We start from the raw sequence: 19,053 nt of genomic DNA, 5'->3' as shown, positions 1-19,053 counted from the left end.
GATGACAGTCATATGGGTGAGTGCAGTCATGTGGGAAGCAGTATATGGGATTGTGTCATTTATTCATGGGGGTGGATATCTAAATGTTCTGACGTTGGAACTGTGAACAGCTCGAGGAAAAGGGGGTAAAAGAAACCACAGGTTACGAATCCCTTCCCCTGAGCAACGATTGTCCAATCAACTACGGTACAGCAGGTCCATCAAGGTACTTGGTTTGGCCAGTGTGTTGCATTGCAGGGGATCTATTAGCAGAAAGGTAATGTAATATTCATAACTATGATTTCATTAGTGTATAATCACCTAAAACTTAAAATCGGGTTTTCGTTAGCTTAGAATGAGCCCTTCATATCTACATAGGGAGCGGGTCTTCTTCACGGAGTCCGCCATGTTCCAGAGTAGCCCAGAATGGACAAACCAAACTCTAGTAAGAGCCTTTTGCGTTTTTACGTCACCTGAAGGCCACCGTAGCTCTCCGACATGCTTGTGAGCGTGAGCCGCAGAGTGCAAAACCGTGGTACCGCCAGCCACCGTCTGACTTCCGTCGCTCCTAAAGTAGTGTTGTTATGGTAAGGATGGCCTCTGACCAAGGCAAATGGCGTTACCACGGTTTTGCACTCGGCGGCTCACGTTACCACAGTCTTGGAAAGGGATGAGTGAGCGGAGGGGTACTCTAGATGTCCCCAAATCCTACACACTGTACCTATTTTGAGGGGGTAAATCTGCTACTGTTATCAGTGTAAACACCTAGATTGGAAAGCTTGACAGGCATAGCAACAGTAACTAAGAGAGGATGAGGGGGAGGAGCTAAAGCCTGCTCAAAAAGTTGCTGAAGGTCCTTAGGCACATTTTCAAGAAAAAAGTAGTCAGCAAATCTAGCGAGAAACTGGATCAGTTGTGGCACATTCAATGTTTCTATTCTCCAAAGCATTAATAATTTAAGGACACAAAAATGTATTCATGAAGGTCTGTTAAATAATATATGTTCAAAACGTATTTTATTTATTTTAGGTGTCCTATTTGTTTTCCTCATTCTTCATCATAAAAGACTTTAACATGGTGGAAGTTCCCCTCAATGCAGTTTTATCCATTTTTCCCGTCAAGCTCGACTCTGTTGTCATTCCCGATTTCCAAGAAGCAGAATTAAAGCGGTATATAAATATATACAGGGAGTTCATTTTCCATTTATAAATGCAAGGATTCCTGATTAAGATTTATGATGAGATCTACAATCACAAGCCCTTAATTACACAGAAAATGAAAGCAATATGGTCGGGTTGTGTTAGTGTAGCAGCAATCAATTATTGGGTTCTCCCTGAATAGCATTAATTGATGTGAAATTAGCATCCACGCCTTCAGCTCTGAGCCCATTATCCGGCGATTACATTGCAGAAATAAAAAATGAGAGTCAATTCATTTGAGCGATTTCACACTCCAAAAAACACACTCCCAGATTTGGAGGGGAAAAAATGATTAAGCGAGCTGCTGAGTAATGATAAACTCCTCAAGTGTCCTGTTAATTAGATGGTTTGAGAAGTTAGTCAGTGGGTGAGGCACGTGAAAACATTTTGTGTGTGGGTTGGAGAAAGCGAGAAATGGGATACTGAGGCTTAAGCTAAAAAAAATGCTCATCAAGGAGTAACCTGAGCATTACGTCATTTAAATTAAACATACAAAGAAAAGAAAAGAAAAACATGAACATCACTGGACTCGGACAAAGATGAAACAAATCGACGAAGCTTGTTAGTACACGAGAGTCCACAACCTCTTGGCAAGGAGAGCCCCGGCGGCCGTTCCCTCTGCTCCGTCCACTGGGCAGCACTGGGCTAACAAGAGGGTCAGTGGCAGTGATGGAGGAGACGGGCAGCGGCGGCCCCTGAGGGATGCATTACTCAGTGCTTTAATCGTCTCAATGATAATCATCTGTGGTGGCAGGAACTGCAGGGAGGCAGTTAGGGCCTATTTGCAGCTCAGTCAAAAGCGCACACGCTCAAATTAATGATCTTCTGTACTGTCTGAAGGAGATGAGGTGGTGGAGGAGAAGGAGGAGCAGGAGGAGGAGGTGAAGGGACAGGGAGACCATAACCGGCCTCTCGTCCTTGATGGTGACCACGTTGAAGAGTTTGATGGCTTGGATGGACTCATTTGACTTCATTTAAATTATAAATCAATGTATGACAGATAGGTCTGACCTTCAGTTTGAAGTAGAGTGTTACTCACTTTCTTCATTAGCATTTGTCTCACTTTAAAGCAATATTTGATGTATTTGTGTTGCATTTCTTAGCAAAACCAGTGCCAAGAAAACCCACAAAGTTTACATGTTAAGGTCTTTAAGGCCCTGACACACCAAGTCGACCATCGGCCGTCGGACAGTTTGGTGCTGTCGGTGAGCGTCTGCCGGCCTAGTTTTTGCGGTGTGTCCCGCACCGTCGGCTCTAGTCCGCCCGTGTCTGACTTCTTTCGGCCGATTCAGCATGTTGAATCGGCGGCGGAGTTCGTCGGTGAGAGGAATCACTCTGATTGGCGATTTCAGCTTAAACAAATCAGTGCACGAATAGAGAAACGGAAGTGAGGAAAGCAAGCCAACGAGTAAAGTCCAGAGGGCACACACACACAGAAGGCTCTTTTCATTTTTCATCTTCATCTCATCTGGTCATTCCAGATGAGTGAGAGTGGTGTTAAAATGGTCAGCTGGGATCGGCTCCACTCCCCCCCGCGACCCTGAAAAGGATAAGCGGTTACAGATAATGAATAATGATTGTCTTTTATTTACAGGTTTTCACAGGACAATGAAACAAAAGGTCCAACGTTGAGCTGAACACATATTATTTAAGCTTGGACAGAGCAGATTTCCTACCATTATCCATGCAGTACCCAACAACTAAATATATGTAAGTAAACAGCCAATGATAAGGTCTGAATTAGTGGGAATAGGACGCTAATACAGGACATAACTTATTCCTTAGTTGAGCCTGTTTTCAGGGGGATAAAAGGCCTGAACAGCAGAGAAATTCAACTTCAACTTAAACCTTTAACTGCACGAATAAATTGCTAAATGCACCATTTACCCAATCTATATTACACCACAAATTACATGGTGAAGTTTGCTCTTGTGCTGTCAGTATTGCCTGTCTGATGCTTTCACCGTGACATCTTCTCTTAGCAGCAGCACCTACCCATTAACTGTTAGAGAAACTACTCTTTATAAATGCTTTTATCCGTTACATCTCCAGACGCTTAGGAACACTGAAGGCTGAGCTCTCTTGCTTTGCATTTCTCTCATATGAAGAGCACCAAACAGTATCACACACAATACCTGCATCGACTAGTGAAACAGTGAAGTATATGAGCTGCTACCATGATAAGATGTCTGAAAGCCTCTGAAGCAATTCACTGTGTAAGCAACTGATGTTTTTCAAATTATAGCAGCCATCAGCCATTCTGGACCGCTGGTTAAGACGAAGCACTCAGCTTTATTTCCTGTCCAGGATTCTTATTATGAGGTTTATTACAGTCTCTTTGAGTTTGTACGTATTGCTTTGGCTCCGTACACCCAGCACATTGGATTTGAAATGAAATAATAACTGCAGGTTAAAGTGCTGACTTTACAGCTTTAGTAGTAACTGTGTTTGAGGGTGTTCACGTCTGTATAGGGTGAACAGTGAGCAGGACTTTTAGCCCTTTTAATACAGCGATCAATCAAACAGCTTTTAAGGGCCAAATAGCAAAATGTTTGTGGCTGGCCGAGTCAGTTATCTGACCTGAGTCTGATTGTGTTTTACTCTCTGAATACCAGACTGGTGTCTTGTTTACCAACCCCATCGCCAGACAAGGACGATTCTGCAAAATAAATCCAATGCCAACTTTTATAAGATTCTCACTTTCTACAGCATCTCGCACGACAACTACTGAAACATATGGTATGGATAAGTTTAAGAAAAGTTTGTGGTTATTGTAAATACTCTAGGTCACGATTAAGCGACTGAAACACTTAAGTAAGGTGTAGGGACAGATTGTGGTTAATGAAAAAAGCCATTGCAGGTGTGTGGCTCCTCATTGTGAACAATCTTGCCAACTGCCACACCTTTACGTTCTGCTTTGCTACACACTGTATACAAAACACACACAGTACTTCCTGCATTGGCGCTGAACGTTGGCATTGAACATAAACCGTGAGGTGTATATGTGTTGTTTCTTGTATGCTGATTTATTCATCTCGTATCATGCCTAACTTTAGTGGATCATAACATATCAGGTATGGAATTAATCTGTAGATACTCCGGTTCAAAATGAGATCAAACTTTTTTCTGTGGATGTTAGTTTTTGAGCCACGACAAAGTGCCAAAAAAATGTGGCCTGCAACAGACAATGTGAGGCTTGCTTTTAGCCTATAGCCGATTGCCGGAAATGCTTTTCTGCTACTGAAGCAGTTGTTGATCACTTAAATAAAATTCACAATAGAAATAGGTTTTCCAAAAATTGTGAATTGCCACAACCACGAGAGGTCCTTGAGCGTACAGTCATAAATGAGCACCAAAAATACAGTATTAGGCTGATGGGTCCAGTAGTATGTGATATTAAGTGTGGACAGACAGACACACTCACACACACATGACTGAACGCATGATCTCCCCACAGCCTTATCCTTTAAGAATTTACTGAAGTTACTGTAGTTTAGTAATGTGTCCAATTACTGTTGGTTGACTAAAATTGGGTTTCTATGTATAAGAAGGGCCACAGTTGCTGTATTTTTCCCTCAATATGAATGTTAACACCATCCTTTATTTATTTGTATATATTTAAAATATTAACATAAACCAAAACACTGAAGTAATTTTTCTTATTTCAAACACACTGTGCTGGAGTACATTAAATATATCACTTTACAGCACCGTATTAACTTTCATTAAACTGAATTTAATACATATAGCAGATACATCTTCTTGGTTGTTAAACTGAAAGGTTGGATTTCTATGTTTACCCCAATATAAATGGGAGATAACTCACTCTTCCTTTGTTTTCCGATGCAAACGCTTTATTGCATTTCTAAGCAGAAAGATAATTCTGACAAATGTGTTCCATCCAATATCCTGAACGTGGAAAATGTTGACTGTTGTGCAGGGAGCAGTTTGGATGCAATGACAAATATCGCATGTCAAAATGCACAGGGAGCAGCTATATTGTGCCTCAACCCGACTGATACTGGTAATATTAAATCTGTCAGGCATAATTGGTTTCCTACCAGATAAAAAACATTAAACTGCAGGGAAGACACTGTTCCCAGCTCACCACCATCTGTGCTCTGTGATTTGACACTGCGGTAAGACTTAATGAATTATTAGGTCATTAAATTGAATGTGTTTACAGTCTAAGCTCTATCTACCACCTTTAACTTGTGGTGTCCTCCCTCTTCCGGCTCCTGTTCTGCACCCTAATTCACCTGTGACACCCGTTGGCACCCTGCCTGCACCTTCCCCCTACAGATTATAGAGACGAACGGCCGTCCAGTAGCTGCAGAGAGCTCCTCAGGAGCTATCAGCCACAGGACAGCTGTGATTCCCAGTTACAACCAAAGCCTGGCAGAAGCCCCAAAGCACACTTCAAACACTGTTCGGCTTGTAGAGACACAGCTCCCCTGCACCCTGCATATGTGCTGATGATCCCATCCTGAAGCCATGTTTCACCTTCGCCAATGAGACTGGAGGGAAGTATTGTTTTCAGTTATATTTGGCTGATTGTAGCAACATACTTTTTAAAAAGTTGTACACAGAATTTGTCAAGAATGTGGGCAGACATCCTTTGGCCCAAGGATCAGTTGGCCTTAACTGATAGTTAGTTGACACTAATTGAGAACTCGACTCATCATTTTAGCACTGTTCTGTTTTTTTAGGGTTGTCAAAGTTTAACACAAATTTGTTTTAACGCCACTGATTTCCTTAACCCATTAATGCAATCGATCTTTTGGAATTTGAAGCGGGTTTGAAAGTGAGTAAAGAAACAGGTATCATATGAAACTAGAAAACCTAAGGAATTTATTGGTTGGACCATGTCATACTAGCTTGTTGCGAAGGTGGTTAAATAACGCTCCAAACTTGCGCTAAATTTTGGTGAGGAAAAACTGGCATGGCCATTTTCAAAGGGGTCCCTTGACCTCTGACCTCAAGATATATGGATGAAAATGGGTTCTATGGGTACCCATGAGTCTCCCCTTTACAGACATGCACACTTTATGATAATCACATGCAGTTTGGGGCAAGTCATAGTCAAGTCAGCACACTGACACACTGACAGCTGTTGTTGCCTGTTGAGCTTGAGTTTGCCATGTTATGATTTGAGCATATTTTCTTATGCTTAATGCAGTACCTGTAAGTGTTTCTGGACAATATTTGTCATTGTTTGGTGTTGTTATTGATTTCCCAAATCAATATATACATACATTTGCATAAAGCAAGCACATTTGAGTATTTCAGTCTTGAGAAATCTCCCTTTAAGGTACATTTTGAACTAATGAAAATGTGCAATTAATTTGCAATTAATCACGATTAAATATTTTAATCAATGGACAGCCTTAGTTTTTTTAAAGTTTTTTTTATAGTTCAGATTGGAGTTTGAAGAAACAATTCTGTTCTTATACAGAGAAACCTTTGCTTTAGACAAATCAGATTGAGGATTATTTTTGCCATCCAAAAAAAGGTTTGGTTAAAATGTCATTGTGCAACAAATACATGGGAGGATTGAGAACATCAAATGGAGCTTTCCTTAGTTCAGGCACTTCAGCTGATTGGCGTCAGCTCGGCATCATCGGCTCACTGATGCATCAGTCTTGTGTGGATTGGGGGGGATTAGTTCTCAGAGCAGAATCCTTGTAACTGCATGCAGAGCATTTACTAAACTAACTATAACAATAAATGCTCAATTCCTCGGCTTAAGTATGTGTGACTAAACTAGTTAAATTATAAAGAGAAACACCTGAGAGTCTCAGAGAGGTTTCTGCTCAGTTGACTCGGGGAGGTAATGCCCTTTTCCTTCATCCCATCCACTTCTCAACCTTGATCACAGACGGCATGTTTTTCTTCAGCTGGAGAGGACTGAGGGGGAGGATACATTTCCCAAAAGGTAGCTAAATCACAAACCCTACAGTGACAACAGCATTCACAAGTTGTTACTAGCTGGACATGTGTTTTTAGTGTCATGGAGAGAAGTAGCATCCTGCCTGAGGCTTCTTGTTTTGTTTTAAGACTTGATGGCTGGCAGCGGGGACACAAGCCCTTCTTGATAGAAAAAAAAATAGAAAATACAGCAATGGAAAAGCCAAAAAAGACCATGTGCTGGTTCTATTTTCTTCAGTTTGGCTTGTGTTGTGTTGAGATGATGCTGGCACCATGAAGGAGCAGATGCCTCTGATTAGCTGCCATTATTCCTCTGTGGCGTCACACAAGCATATTCCTGCTTCCTCCCATGGGTGATCGGACGTCCAACGCTATCTCCTGCCATGCGAGTGTGTGTGTGTATGACAGAGAGTGATAAGCAGGGAGATTAAAGACAAAATGGGACAATGAGATTGCGGATGCATGACAGAGAAAGAGAGAAAGAAGTCTGTGTGAGGAGAGAGTGGAGAGGTATCCAACCAGAGCTCTCACACTTCCTCTCTGTCCACTGGGACACACATTCAGGTTGGATGACACCGTCCTCGCAAGACCGGTCCAGAAGATTAAAGCAGGACAGCTGGCTTTGATGCCGCTCTGTGGTGACCGGAGTGGAGCGGGATGGAGAGCTGGGTTGTTGTTCTGCCCAGTGCTTCAGCTTCTTTTTCCCTGGCTGAGGAAACAGCAGCTCTTCCATGGTTTGGACAGAGAACCAGCACTTATCTTACACTCATCTTCCTAATGAGAGTCTGGTAGCACAGACAGGCCAGAGAAAAGATGAAATCCTGCCTGAGACTTTAAACTATTTTAAATTATTTGATGTCCTGTATTAACACTATAGGCAGGGAAAGTTTTTTTTTTTAACATAAAAATTAGGGCTGTAAAATATTTATCCGCGATTAATCACAAATTAATCACATTTTTATTTGTTCAAAACGTACCTTAAAGGGAGATTTGTCAAGTATTTAATACTCTTATCAGCATGGAAGGGGAGTATATATATTATTGGAAATCAAAACAACACAAAACTCCAATCTGAATTATAAAAAAAAAAAAAAAAAACTAAGGCTGTCCATTGATTAAAATATTTAATCGTGATTAATTGCAAATTAATTGCACATTTTCATTAGTTCAAAATGTACCTTAAAGGGAGATTTCTCAAGAATTAAATACGCAAATGTGCTTGCTTTATGCAAATGTATGTATATATTGATTTGGGAAATCAATAACAACACCAAACAATGACAAATATTGTCCAGAAACCCTCACAGGTACTGCATTTAGCATAAAAAAATATGCTCAAATCATAACATGGCAAACTCAAGCCCAACAGGCAACAACAGCCGTCAGTGTGTCAGTGTGCTGACTTGATTATCATAAAGTGGGCATGACTGTAAAGAGGAGACTCGTGGGTACCCATAGAACCCATTTTCATTCACATATCTTGAGGTCAGAGGTCAAGGGACCCCTTTGAAAATGGCAATGCCAGTTTTCTCCTCGTCAAGTGTAACTTTGCTGCGTTATTTAACCTCCTTGGGGGGAGCAGTGGTTGCTCTGGAGGAATATCACTCGTGATTGTATTTGTGGGTCCATGTTTTGTTTGTTGTCATGCGTGTGCTCGAGAATCGACGATACACATTCCTTCGGAGCGTTTCACACTATGTTACTGATCTACAGGTGACGGTAATGTGCCAAGAAATGCGTCCATGTGCCAGCAAAGGCTGGGAAAAAGAAAACAGCTAGCGCACAAAAATGGATGAAAACAACACTTCAAGCTTTTAAGAAAAATCTGCAAATGTTTTATGAGATAATGCATCCACACAGCACATTTTGTTAGACCTCAAGCATACACACAGTGTGTTCTGGTGAGAAACAATGAATGGAAACGGACACTTTGTTTACAAGAAAGCTCCCCAGGGCACCTTTATGGTCACTGATATATTAATACATGAGAATGCATGAGAAAATACTGTACATCTGTATGGACTGTAAGAAGTGCTTGAGACAAATTAGACATTTCATTTATACATGATTACACTTGCATAGGGCTGACATATTTCTGAGATGTCTCTCTTTACTAACCCTCGGGGAAAATGCTTCATAAAACCCCCGAGTGTGACAGTCTGAGGGTTGTTTTTCAGTTTGAAAATTAAGAAAATCTTTCATAAAAACTAGGGCTGTTTCTCCATGTTTGGTTACTACATCGCTTTGTTTACCCTGTTCTTTATTAAGTGAGCTTCTCTAGATGACTGGAGGCTTCTATGCATGTGCCAAAGATGAATCCTTCTTCTAAAATATCACTGCCTGATAAATTCATACCCTGTCCCTGTAGGACTGCATGAGTCACCGCAAGTTCTCTGCAGCAGACATATTAATGAATGACGCTTTGAGGAGAAAATCACACTAGAAATGTGTCATGATCAACAATTTCCCCGGATATCTGTATCTTAGGGAAATCAGCAAAGACAGGAGAGAGAAATCAAGACGGGAGGCCCCGCTGTGAGTGTCATGAGCTGGATTTGTTTTTAGCTGTAGATGACTGGATCGCCAAGACATCATCGCAGCGCACCATTGCTGTTAGAATTAATCACTCCTTTCTTCGCTAGCAGCGTTTATTTGTGTGCTCTGTCTCCTCGCCGTTGATGATCTTTGGGGGCATTCAAGTCTGAGAAAATTAAGGCCATCAACGCATATGTCATGCAGAGTGGCTGATTGCAGAATTCCCACATCAGGGAGCAAAGTCCATTATCATTAGTTATCCACAGATATGTGCCGCTGAGAGTCAAGGATGACAGAGCAAGGGGATGGCGAGGAGGAAGGAGAGGTGAGACAACAAAAGAATGAGAGAAAGAGAGCTCAATGGAGTCGGAGAGATTGAAAAGAAAATGCACAGACACGTACGGAGGGAGGGAGAAAAGAAGGGGTGAGGGGGGGAAAGTGAGAACAAGAGGGAGCTATTGATTGTCGCCTCTGCACCTGCCATACTGAAAGAAAAAGGCACCAGACAAAATCAAATGTCATCATTTGGGAAGAGACTGGCGGGTTCCCTGACTCATCTCGGCGCGAGGGCCACTCCGGCTGTCATCCGCCATTACCTCCACCATTCATCAAAACTCGCCACTGCCCAGAGAGAGATTCATCTGGAGCAAACACATGCAAAAGAAATGATGGTGGACTGGAACGTGCGAGCATCAATCACCTGTACACAGAGACGAAGACAAGGCTGTAATGCCTTTTCAGTCATTCGAGTGATAAACAAAGAGTGAAGTATTAATATAAGAGCTGTCAATCACAATGGGGGCGTTGAGTTTATGTTTTCTGATGGTCAGTTACTTGCATAATTCTGATGGTCATTTATTCAAATGAGAACAACAGTCACAACAGTGATGAAGTGTCCTGATATGAAGGAGGCAGAGGTGAAGACTGCCACGACGTGATTATTATTGACTGTGTCAGGACATCTCAGGGTGTATTATCACACTTATACCGAACCCTCTAACTCAGGGGCAACCAATTTTTTACGATGAGATGCCCCGTCTCTTGAATCTTGCCTCTAAGCTACCAGAATGCATTGCATGGCTGCTTACATAGACAATGAATGGGAAGCGTGGACAGTACGGAGGCTGTGGACCATTACTGGTTTTAACATTATAGACATGACCACCAACTATTTGCCAAAAAGGGTGGAAACCAGTGCCTGATGCTCTGATTTTGTTTGATGTGTCTGAGGAACCCCGGGTGAAACGGTTAAACTTCACATCAGGAATCTCTCACTTAAACTTTGATGCATATCGTATAAATAAATTTAACCTCATCAGCTCCAGTAGGTGGAGCAAATAAGTGCAAGCAAGTAAGCCACATTTGTTATTGTATTGTGTCATGTTGTAATATATGTTTGTTTGTTGTGTGAGCTATGTGAAATTGAGAATGAAGTTCACTTTTTGTTTTACTGTCCTGTCTTAAGGAGGACATAAAGGGATGTACTTTTTAGTAAAATGACCTCCATTTATGTTGATTTCTTGACTTCACATGACTACGAAAAACTTGAGTTGTGCTTCAGGAAGGGAATTTTTTTTGTAGCAGATTTTATCTGCCAAGCTTGTGAGAGAAGGCCGAATATTTTGTTGAAGACCAAGCAGTAAAATAACCTGTAATCTTTGTAATTGAAATGAAATGTTTGACCATTGCAACTGTATTTTTTCGTGTTTTATAAACCCATGAGGGTTGGGCACTTTGCGTGCATGACACGAAAATAAATAATTGTCGTGTCACTTCTTTGCATTTTCTAAATATTCGTCTGTTCATCATATCTTTATCTCGCTTTTTTTCCACCATCACTCTCAAGAACCTCTAGTCTACACAATGACACTGAAAAGAAAAAGGTGTCTCTTCCCTGTCAGAGCAAATGTCTCCTTCTAATCTCTACAGGAATGAAATTGTTTTCATACTCATTCTTGACCTCTTCCGACCGTCACATGTTTAAGTGAGCTGAGTTTTTGTTTCCACCTGCACGGCTTTTCTTTGACAAAGTCACGCTGGGATGGAACGATAAGACGTGGGAAGGTTGAAGGTGTAAGACGGATCAAACATCCCCTTCTGTCTGCTCCACTTGATTTCAATTTGGTATCCATTGGAAACAGGCGCCGGGGTTGTGATAATGGCGTGTGCACTTTACTGATATCCTTAACAGACGTATGGTGCCGCGCTCTTCATCAGCACTAACTCATTTTCAGTGATTTTATTAAAGAGAGAAAGGAGGGATTCAAGGTTTCTCTCAACGCACTTGCAAAAGATATGACTCAAAATCTCTCTTAACTAAATCTGCACAAACCAACCCCCGCGGTGGCCTTCGCAGCCTACTGTAGCCTACTGTTGAAGTGAAAACAGCATTGAAGAGAGGCGTTAACTTTTCTTTAAGAGCAGTTTTTGTTGTAGTAGTTGGTGTGTTTATTTTGGCTATTCTGGTTCAGTTTTATTGACCAGTTGAATGTTCGCTAAGTTCCACTCCCATTAGTAGTAGTTTGTCTGATTTCTGATGTCACTTGGCTCTCACAAATGTCTTCAGTGGATATATGACATATTACTGCTATGTATTTGCAGTTTCAAATCCATGATTTTCTGATGTTTCGTGTTGAAGATCAACTATGTCTTGACCTTACTTCTGTGCGATCCACAGTGCAGCTGGAAGGGAAGGCTGTTGGCAGGTAGTTTACTCTCATTAAAGCCTCCTAGACATCGGGGTGACAGGGTGCTCGGAAACACTGCTGGTCAACTTCCAGCTGATCTTCCAGTAAGCGTAATGTTTCCAACAAGGGTGTCACATAAAGGTCATTTCCTACAGCCAGAGGACAAGCGGGCTCAGCAGGCTCACTTCCTGTTATGTAACATCCATCGAGGATATGCGGCACAAACTCTGCACAGACCTTCGTTTCATTGCTCAGCCTTGGTTACGATTACGTTAAACAGTGATTCACAACTCTTCTGGATCAGTCGTCACAGGACAGAGAGAAAATGTGCTTCGAAGGTTAGAATAAAATGTTATATTCCTAGTTTGTAAAGTAAAAGTCTCCTGTTTCTTAGCAGGAGCCAGAGAGAATGAAAGGTTTCTCACAGAACAAGATCATATTCATCAAATCTGATCTCAAATCAGACAGACAGTCAAACAGTTCTTCAATTCTTCTATCATATTTGTAGAAGGGATAAAATCAAATCAAATAGCTATATCGGCCAGTCTGATATTTTGAACGAGTCTCATCTCTTCATCATTCCCCATTCAAAACTACTATAATATTTATTGGATTTTACGACTGATTGATTTTATGATTGATCTAGTTGATTTAGATTGCAGCCCGGTCACATTAAATGGCGTATGAATGACACGGTATTCACAAGTCATTTTGCCTTTGTAGTCTGTATTGACTGCAATGTTAACGCATAAATATGCTGCGCTTGTGAGCTAGTCCCAAAGTGTCGTTGCGTTATTTTGAAGTTACATTAGTGATGTTTGTGATGAATTTTCCGTATTTCTGTTACGTTTATTGCATACGTTGTTCCGTACGTTGTTTCTGTACATATTTGACTTAGTTTACATACTCATTTCAAGCCCAACCATGATGTTTTTCCTACACCTAAGTAAGTGGTTTTGTTGCCTAAACCTAACTGCAGCTGTGACTATAGTTTTGTTCCGCGGTATAAAAAGGACACGCAAAAAGGTTTAAATGCCTTCTCATACTCAAAATGTCCTCGTGCAAAATGTCCTCGTGCAATTTATACACCTTAATAATATAAAGGGGAAATGAATGCAATTAACCTATAACAACACCATGATCAATACCTGCATGTCAATTTACTGTTCTTTTAAAACTGTTGTTATTGGGTACGGGCATTTTAACACTGGATAGATGTTGATTTGATGGTCTGTACTAATATCAATCATTGAAATACTGATCAAAATAGAAATATGTTTGTGAAATTAGGACCTCTTTTCCTTTGCAAAACATGTGTTAATTTTAGCCTGTGTTTGTATGTCTTCTTATTTGTCTAACATTATAGTTCGCTTCACTTTATAAAATGTGCCGCTCTGCTGACAGTAGACTTGTCCATGTTTGTGATGGTCAGATGCTGCAAACAACGCCTCTTTCATGTGAACGCGCTCACAGCCAGATGGAGAAACCCTGGGTTGATTTATCGAGTTGATAACCACCGTTGTAGGACCGTTTAGCGGGATCACGTTTGTTATGGTTAGTTAAGACAGATAACAAGAAGATACCCTGGGTATGTTGAACTTGCTTTGTAGTAAAGGCCTCAGGAATACTTGGAGGAAGTTGGAAATTTCAACTGGGAAAATTCCGACCTCTGTGTTGTCTGGAACACAGCATGCTGTATGTCTCACAGTCTAAATCTCAAAATCTCAGCAAGGATGTTGATGAGCTAAATTTGATCGTAACCAAAAGAGATGTGACCTGTGGTATACAAGCTGTTGTGAGAGTGAGGCATAAGCAATCCAACATACTATTACCATATATCTACAGTATATACTCTACTGTACTGGTTGAGTTCTGCAGACGTTACCCTCTATGTGTCTCTTGCTCAACACAGATGGGAGCTGTCAGTCAGTGGACTGGAGGGTGAGCGGGATCAAGAGGTCTGTGCCAGAGGTGACAGCGCTGACTGTCACATGTCAAGTTTTTCCATGCTGAAATATGAATAGACATGCCGACATTGCTGCATGCACTTTGACTGTGCATGTCATACATTTATACAGGCTACACAAGAATAAGAGCAAATTATGCTGCGTGTGAGTTCAATATAATGAAGTGATTTTCCTACCTCAAAACATCCATTTCAAAATCTAAATGGAGATTTTCATCACCACACATAACATCTTATGAGCAGGATGGTGATGTAATATTAAATTGAATGTGTCAATAACACCTAAAGCCTGACCAATACACTTTGCATCAACAATGACACTCACTTTTTCCTTTTGAAACAAATCAGTTAATGCACAGACATCATACTGCTGCAACTTACTGTTTCTGGTGATCTCTTAGATAAAATCCATAAATCAATTCAATAATCATTTAGAAAGTTGCTTTGTATAACTTAAGCTTTCTAAACAGACTTTAAATGTCTGCTTTTTCTTCAGCATAAAAAATAATCCCATTTTATATTTATTATTGAACATGTTTAATATTTACGATTTTTTAATCGGTGCGGCCAGGATGGACTTCCGAGCAGATCGGGGGATGTAAAAACACTCATAACATACTTCACACCACAGGAATTTCTGGAAAGATAATCTTTAAACCATCAAAAAATCAGGGCTTTGCTGATCGTTGTCGGGAGGGGGAATCGGGCCAATGTACTTGTGATTTGTCTGTGTCATGTTTTCTTTGGTTTGCAGTGTGTTAAGCTCTAAGACACCGTACAGTTTTGCTTCCAGAGGCGGACGATGTGCTCAAGGTCGTGAGTTCCTGGGTGGAGTTATTTCATCGTGACCTCTTGTGAGTCTGTTTTTGTTGCTCTTCTGTGCAGCTGCGGCTGATAATGAAATGAAGGGGACGGTTTGAGGTGAGAACTGGGACAAAGCCTTAGACTACAAAATCTTCCCAGCATCTTATTTCAACCATCAGCCTCTCGTACGCATAAAACCGTGGAGTTTGTGTGCTTATACTGTATGAATGTGTGTGTGTGCAATCATCCAGTGCACTCTGTCTCGGGGCAGGCGGGGTGGGGCTCTGGACAGCCATTGATAAGGATGCCCAGTGACACGAACCACATGCCACTTGTAGATAAAAAGAACAAAGAAAGAGAGAAAAAAGGCTAAAAAAAACACTGATTTTGTAACCGGGGCAACTCTGTCTCAGCAAAATCAAGGTTACAGTGCGCGAGAGCAGACACATTTCCAGACACTATAACAGGATTAGTCTCACCATTGAGTCTAATGCAGCTCTGTGTGTGTTGCAGTGTGTGTAACTATGTGTGTGTGAGGACGCAACCACCCTCCAAACACACAACCTTACACAAACACACACACTTGATGCAATGGCAGCCAGCTTTGTTCCCCTCACTTCACAAAAGACTTTATTCGGTTATTTAAGGATTTACTTCAGTCATTTTTTTATTTGACTTTAAAGTGTGCTTTTACAAGTCATTTTCATAAAGTGTGGTGGTGGATTTTAGAGGGTGGAAAAAAAGAAACGTTATTTGAGTCACATTACCATTCCCTGCAACATGTGGATTTGACTGTTGCCTCCTCCGGCTCTGCTGGGAACGATCCTGACCGGCGGCAAAGAGCTAAATACATCGACAGCGTTGGAGCAGATTAGAACATTCTGGGAATTAATCACAACATACCTGGAAGATATCTAGACGTATAAATGGCATTTAGGCAATTTTGACTTCTTAAGAAAGTCATACTGCCACTTTAGTTTGTGTGTGTATATGTGGGTTTTTTATGCACAGATATAGGACATAAGACAAGTTTTCACTTCTAGAAAACACATTTTAGGATTGGGTTTAGAGTTAGAGTAAGAATTATTTAGGCATTAGTTAAAGGTTCACCAAAACTGCACCATCCAAGTACATATCCCACCCACAGACTGTATATAAGAAGTGGGCGTAGTCACTGTGATTTCACCCATTGGTTTGTGGACTGCCGTTTTGAAGTCTTGAGTTTGCCATCTTGGTTTTTTACAACCAGAAATGACACGAGAGGGTGGAGCTAAGTACAACCCAACGCTGAATAAGACATTGTTAGGCGACCAAAAAAGTTATATAAGTAACTTTCATGAACTGAAAACACACTGTGAAAGGGTTAAAGTTTTAAGACGAAAATACGGAAAACTCCCAGACCGGACAACGGTGTGGCAGCAACCTGTCAATCACAAGGTCCCTAAAAACATCCCCTGCTTTATGGTCTATTTGACTCTAAATGGGACCATAATTTACTAAATGAACATCATGCTGTATTGAAGAAGACTTGAAACTAGCGATTGAGACCATAAACTCATGTTTACAATGTTTACTGAGGTAATAGATCAAGTGAGAAGTAGGCTCATTCTCTCATAGACTTCTATACAATCAGACTTCTTTTTGCAACCAGAGGAGTCGCCCCCTGCTGGCTGTTAGAAAGAATGCAAGTTTAAGGCACTTCGGCATTGGCTTCACTTTTCAGACCCCGGGGGTTGCCACCTGGTCACATTCAAATCTAGGATTATATTTTTATGACTATACCTTCCAGGTTTTTGTGCTTTAAATAAGCATTTATACACATGGAAGTATGGTGTGTTTGAACATCCATTTGTAAAGATAAACCGCAAAACAATGGCTAGTTATTATGGTGTATTTTTTTTATGTTATTTGCGTGTACATGTTCCTAACCCCGTGCTTACTCAAATTCCTGTCATAAAAAATCTCTACATTCTAATGAAAATCGGAAATCACATACAAACACTGTGTTTACAAGCTGTTTTGCTTCTTGTCACAGTTAGATTGCACGTTTCTGTGTTCCTGTTTGGCAGCATCACTTCCTTCCTTCTCAGCAGGATTCATCTCACGGTTCTGTATCTCTGTAATGTTCATGTTAAGCTCATGGTGCAAAAAAACTGACTGATGCTGCAGTCACGCCTGACATTCAACAGTATCATTTTTGGATTATGGATCAACAATGTAATGTAAGACATTTTAAAGACAAAAGGAGACAAAGCAGTGAAGTTGATACTGCACGACTGAAACCTCCTTTGAATTCAGCAGATCCAAGTGACAACACCTTGAGACATCCAACAAGGAGACACCAGGGGATAGCGCCTCTATGACATTAAGTCTCTGAAACATATTCTGAAGTCAATAAGAAGTGATAGAGATCAAATGAAAAACCTCCAAGGGGTTCAGGGAACGGGGCCAGGCATTGATTTTCCTTCTTTCCCCAGGTATTTCCAGGCAGCCAGCAGGGCTGATTGAGATTTGACTCCAGCTATACGCAGGTCCTGTCGGAGAAAGGTGGTACGAAGCGCAGGACGCCTTATCTCCTCCTGAAGAACTCCCCGCGAAGATACGACTAACTCGCTCCCACACAAGGGCACTGAGTCACTTTAAGAGTAATCTTTGGCTGTTTCGCTACTGGAATGCTTCTTCTGCTTGGAAAAAAAAAATGTCAGTGTCATTGTGAAGAAAATCTTTTTTTTTTTTTTTCACTGTTTGCAATATCTCCTTAAGCACGGCAGACATTGCAAAGCCCCATTGAGCTCACAGTGGTTGGTAGAAGATCACAGAGAAACTAATCTGTATCAGAGGGTGGAAAATGGAGTAAATGTTTTGAAGCAGCATCGAGCTTGAGAACAAATCAACATTTCACTTATTTCATGACAATGTGTCTGAATCAAAGCTTGAGCTTTACGACTGATATTTTTTTAATGAGCAATTTTAACGGCGACTCTGATGCAACATATGCAGATTAAATTCATTATACGAGGTGTTTCTTAGGGAAACTGCTCTGGTAAACAGGAAATGATGCATGCTATAACTCCAGAATTAACATCAACAGTTCGTTTGGAATAAATGCTCTAGCAGAAGAGACAGGGGGATGTCGACAACCTGAGGCTTTTGGGGTTTCACAGGCAAACAGTTATTGCCCAGCCACAGGTGTTTTGATGTGTGAAACAGTCGTCAATCATGACGTCTCACCCCCTTTTTATAGCATCAAATAACTAAGTAAAACTAAACTTATCAGAAAAAGTAACACTTGAACATTCACCAGCGTGATAAGAACTACCTAAAATGACGAAAACCATCTTTGGGAAAAATGTATTTGACGTGTACTTTGGCCTATGTCCCATCCGCTAACATGGAGGGGTTTATTAGGGATTTATGACCTATACTGCAGCCAGCCACCAGGGGGCAACCAAGATGTTTTGGCTTCACTTCTGGGGTGCTGTCATGTCGTCCATCTTTATATAGAGAGGTGAAGACCCGTCCCATCCGGTCGACCATCATGGGACCTTAATTCGGAAAACAATATGAACGGTTGACAACGGCGAGACACAAATATTTTTTTGATCCCGCTGGAATTGCACCATGAATCACACATATGATGTTTGTCAATTTAAAGGGGAATTTTGCAAGTCAAGAAAGTTTCAGGAAGACTGCCCTTCTCATGCAAATGCATTTGTGAGTTAATGTAAATACATGTTAATGATCTTATCTGTTGTGTACTTTAAGGCAAATCGCAAAACAAGAAAAAAATGAACTGAGACGCGCAACAAAGTCAATACTTCTTAGGACGGATATGGATGAAAGCTGGTCGCCATCTGGCTGCTCTAATGAAAAATATACTGCCCTCATGCTTTCACTCATTATGGTCGCAAGAAAGACAGAAAGAGAAGGCCACAAATCTCACCGATGACAGCTG

At 41.0% G+C, this 19,053-nt stretch overlaps 1 long non-coding RNA gene across 1 annotated transcript; it reads left to right on the top strand.

The window, feature by feature from the left end:
• Positions 1-5,169: 5,169 nt before the first annotated feature.
• Positions 5,170-18,775, top strand: LOC119493404. Its single transcript, XR_005207961.1, has 3 exons — positions 5,170-5,179; positions 13,599-13,604; positions 18,603-18,775. It is a non-coding gene; the product is annotated as an uncharacterized LOC119493404 (long non-coding RNA).
• Positions 18,776-19,053: the final 278 nt, after the last annotated feature.

This window comes from Sebastes umbrosus, chromosome 8 (assembly GCF_015220745.1).
Source record: "Sebastes umbrosus isolate fSebUmb1 chromosome 8, fSebUmb1.pri, whole genome shotgun sequence".
Classification (NCBI taxonomy): domain Eukaryota; kingdom Metazoa; phylum Chordata; class Actinopteri; order Perciformes; family Sebastidae; genus Sebastes; species Sebastes umbrosus.
This window is presented reverse-complemented; position numbering and strand designations above follow the sequence as displayed.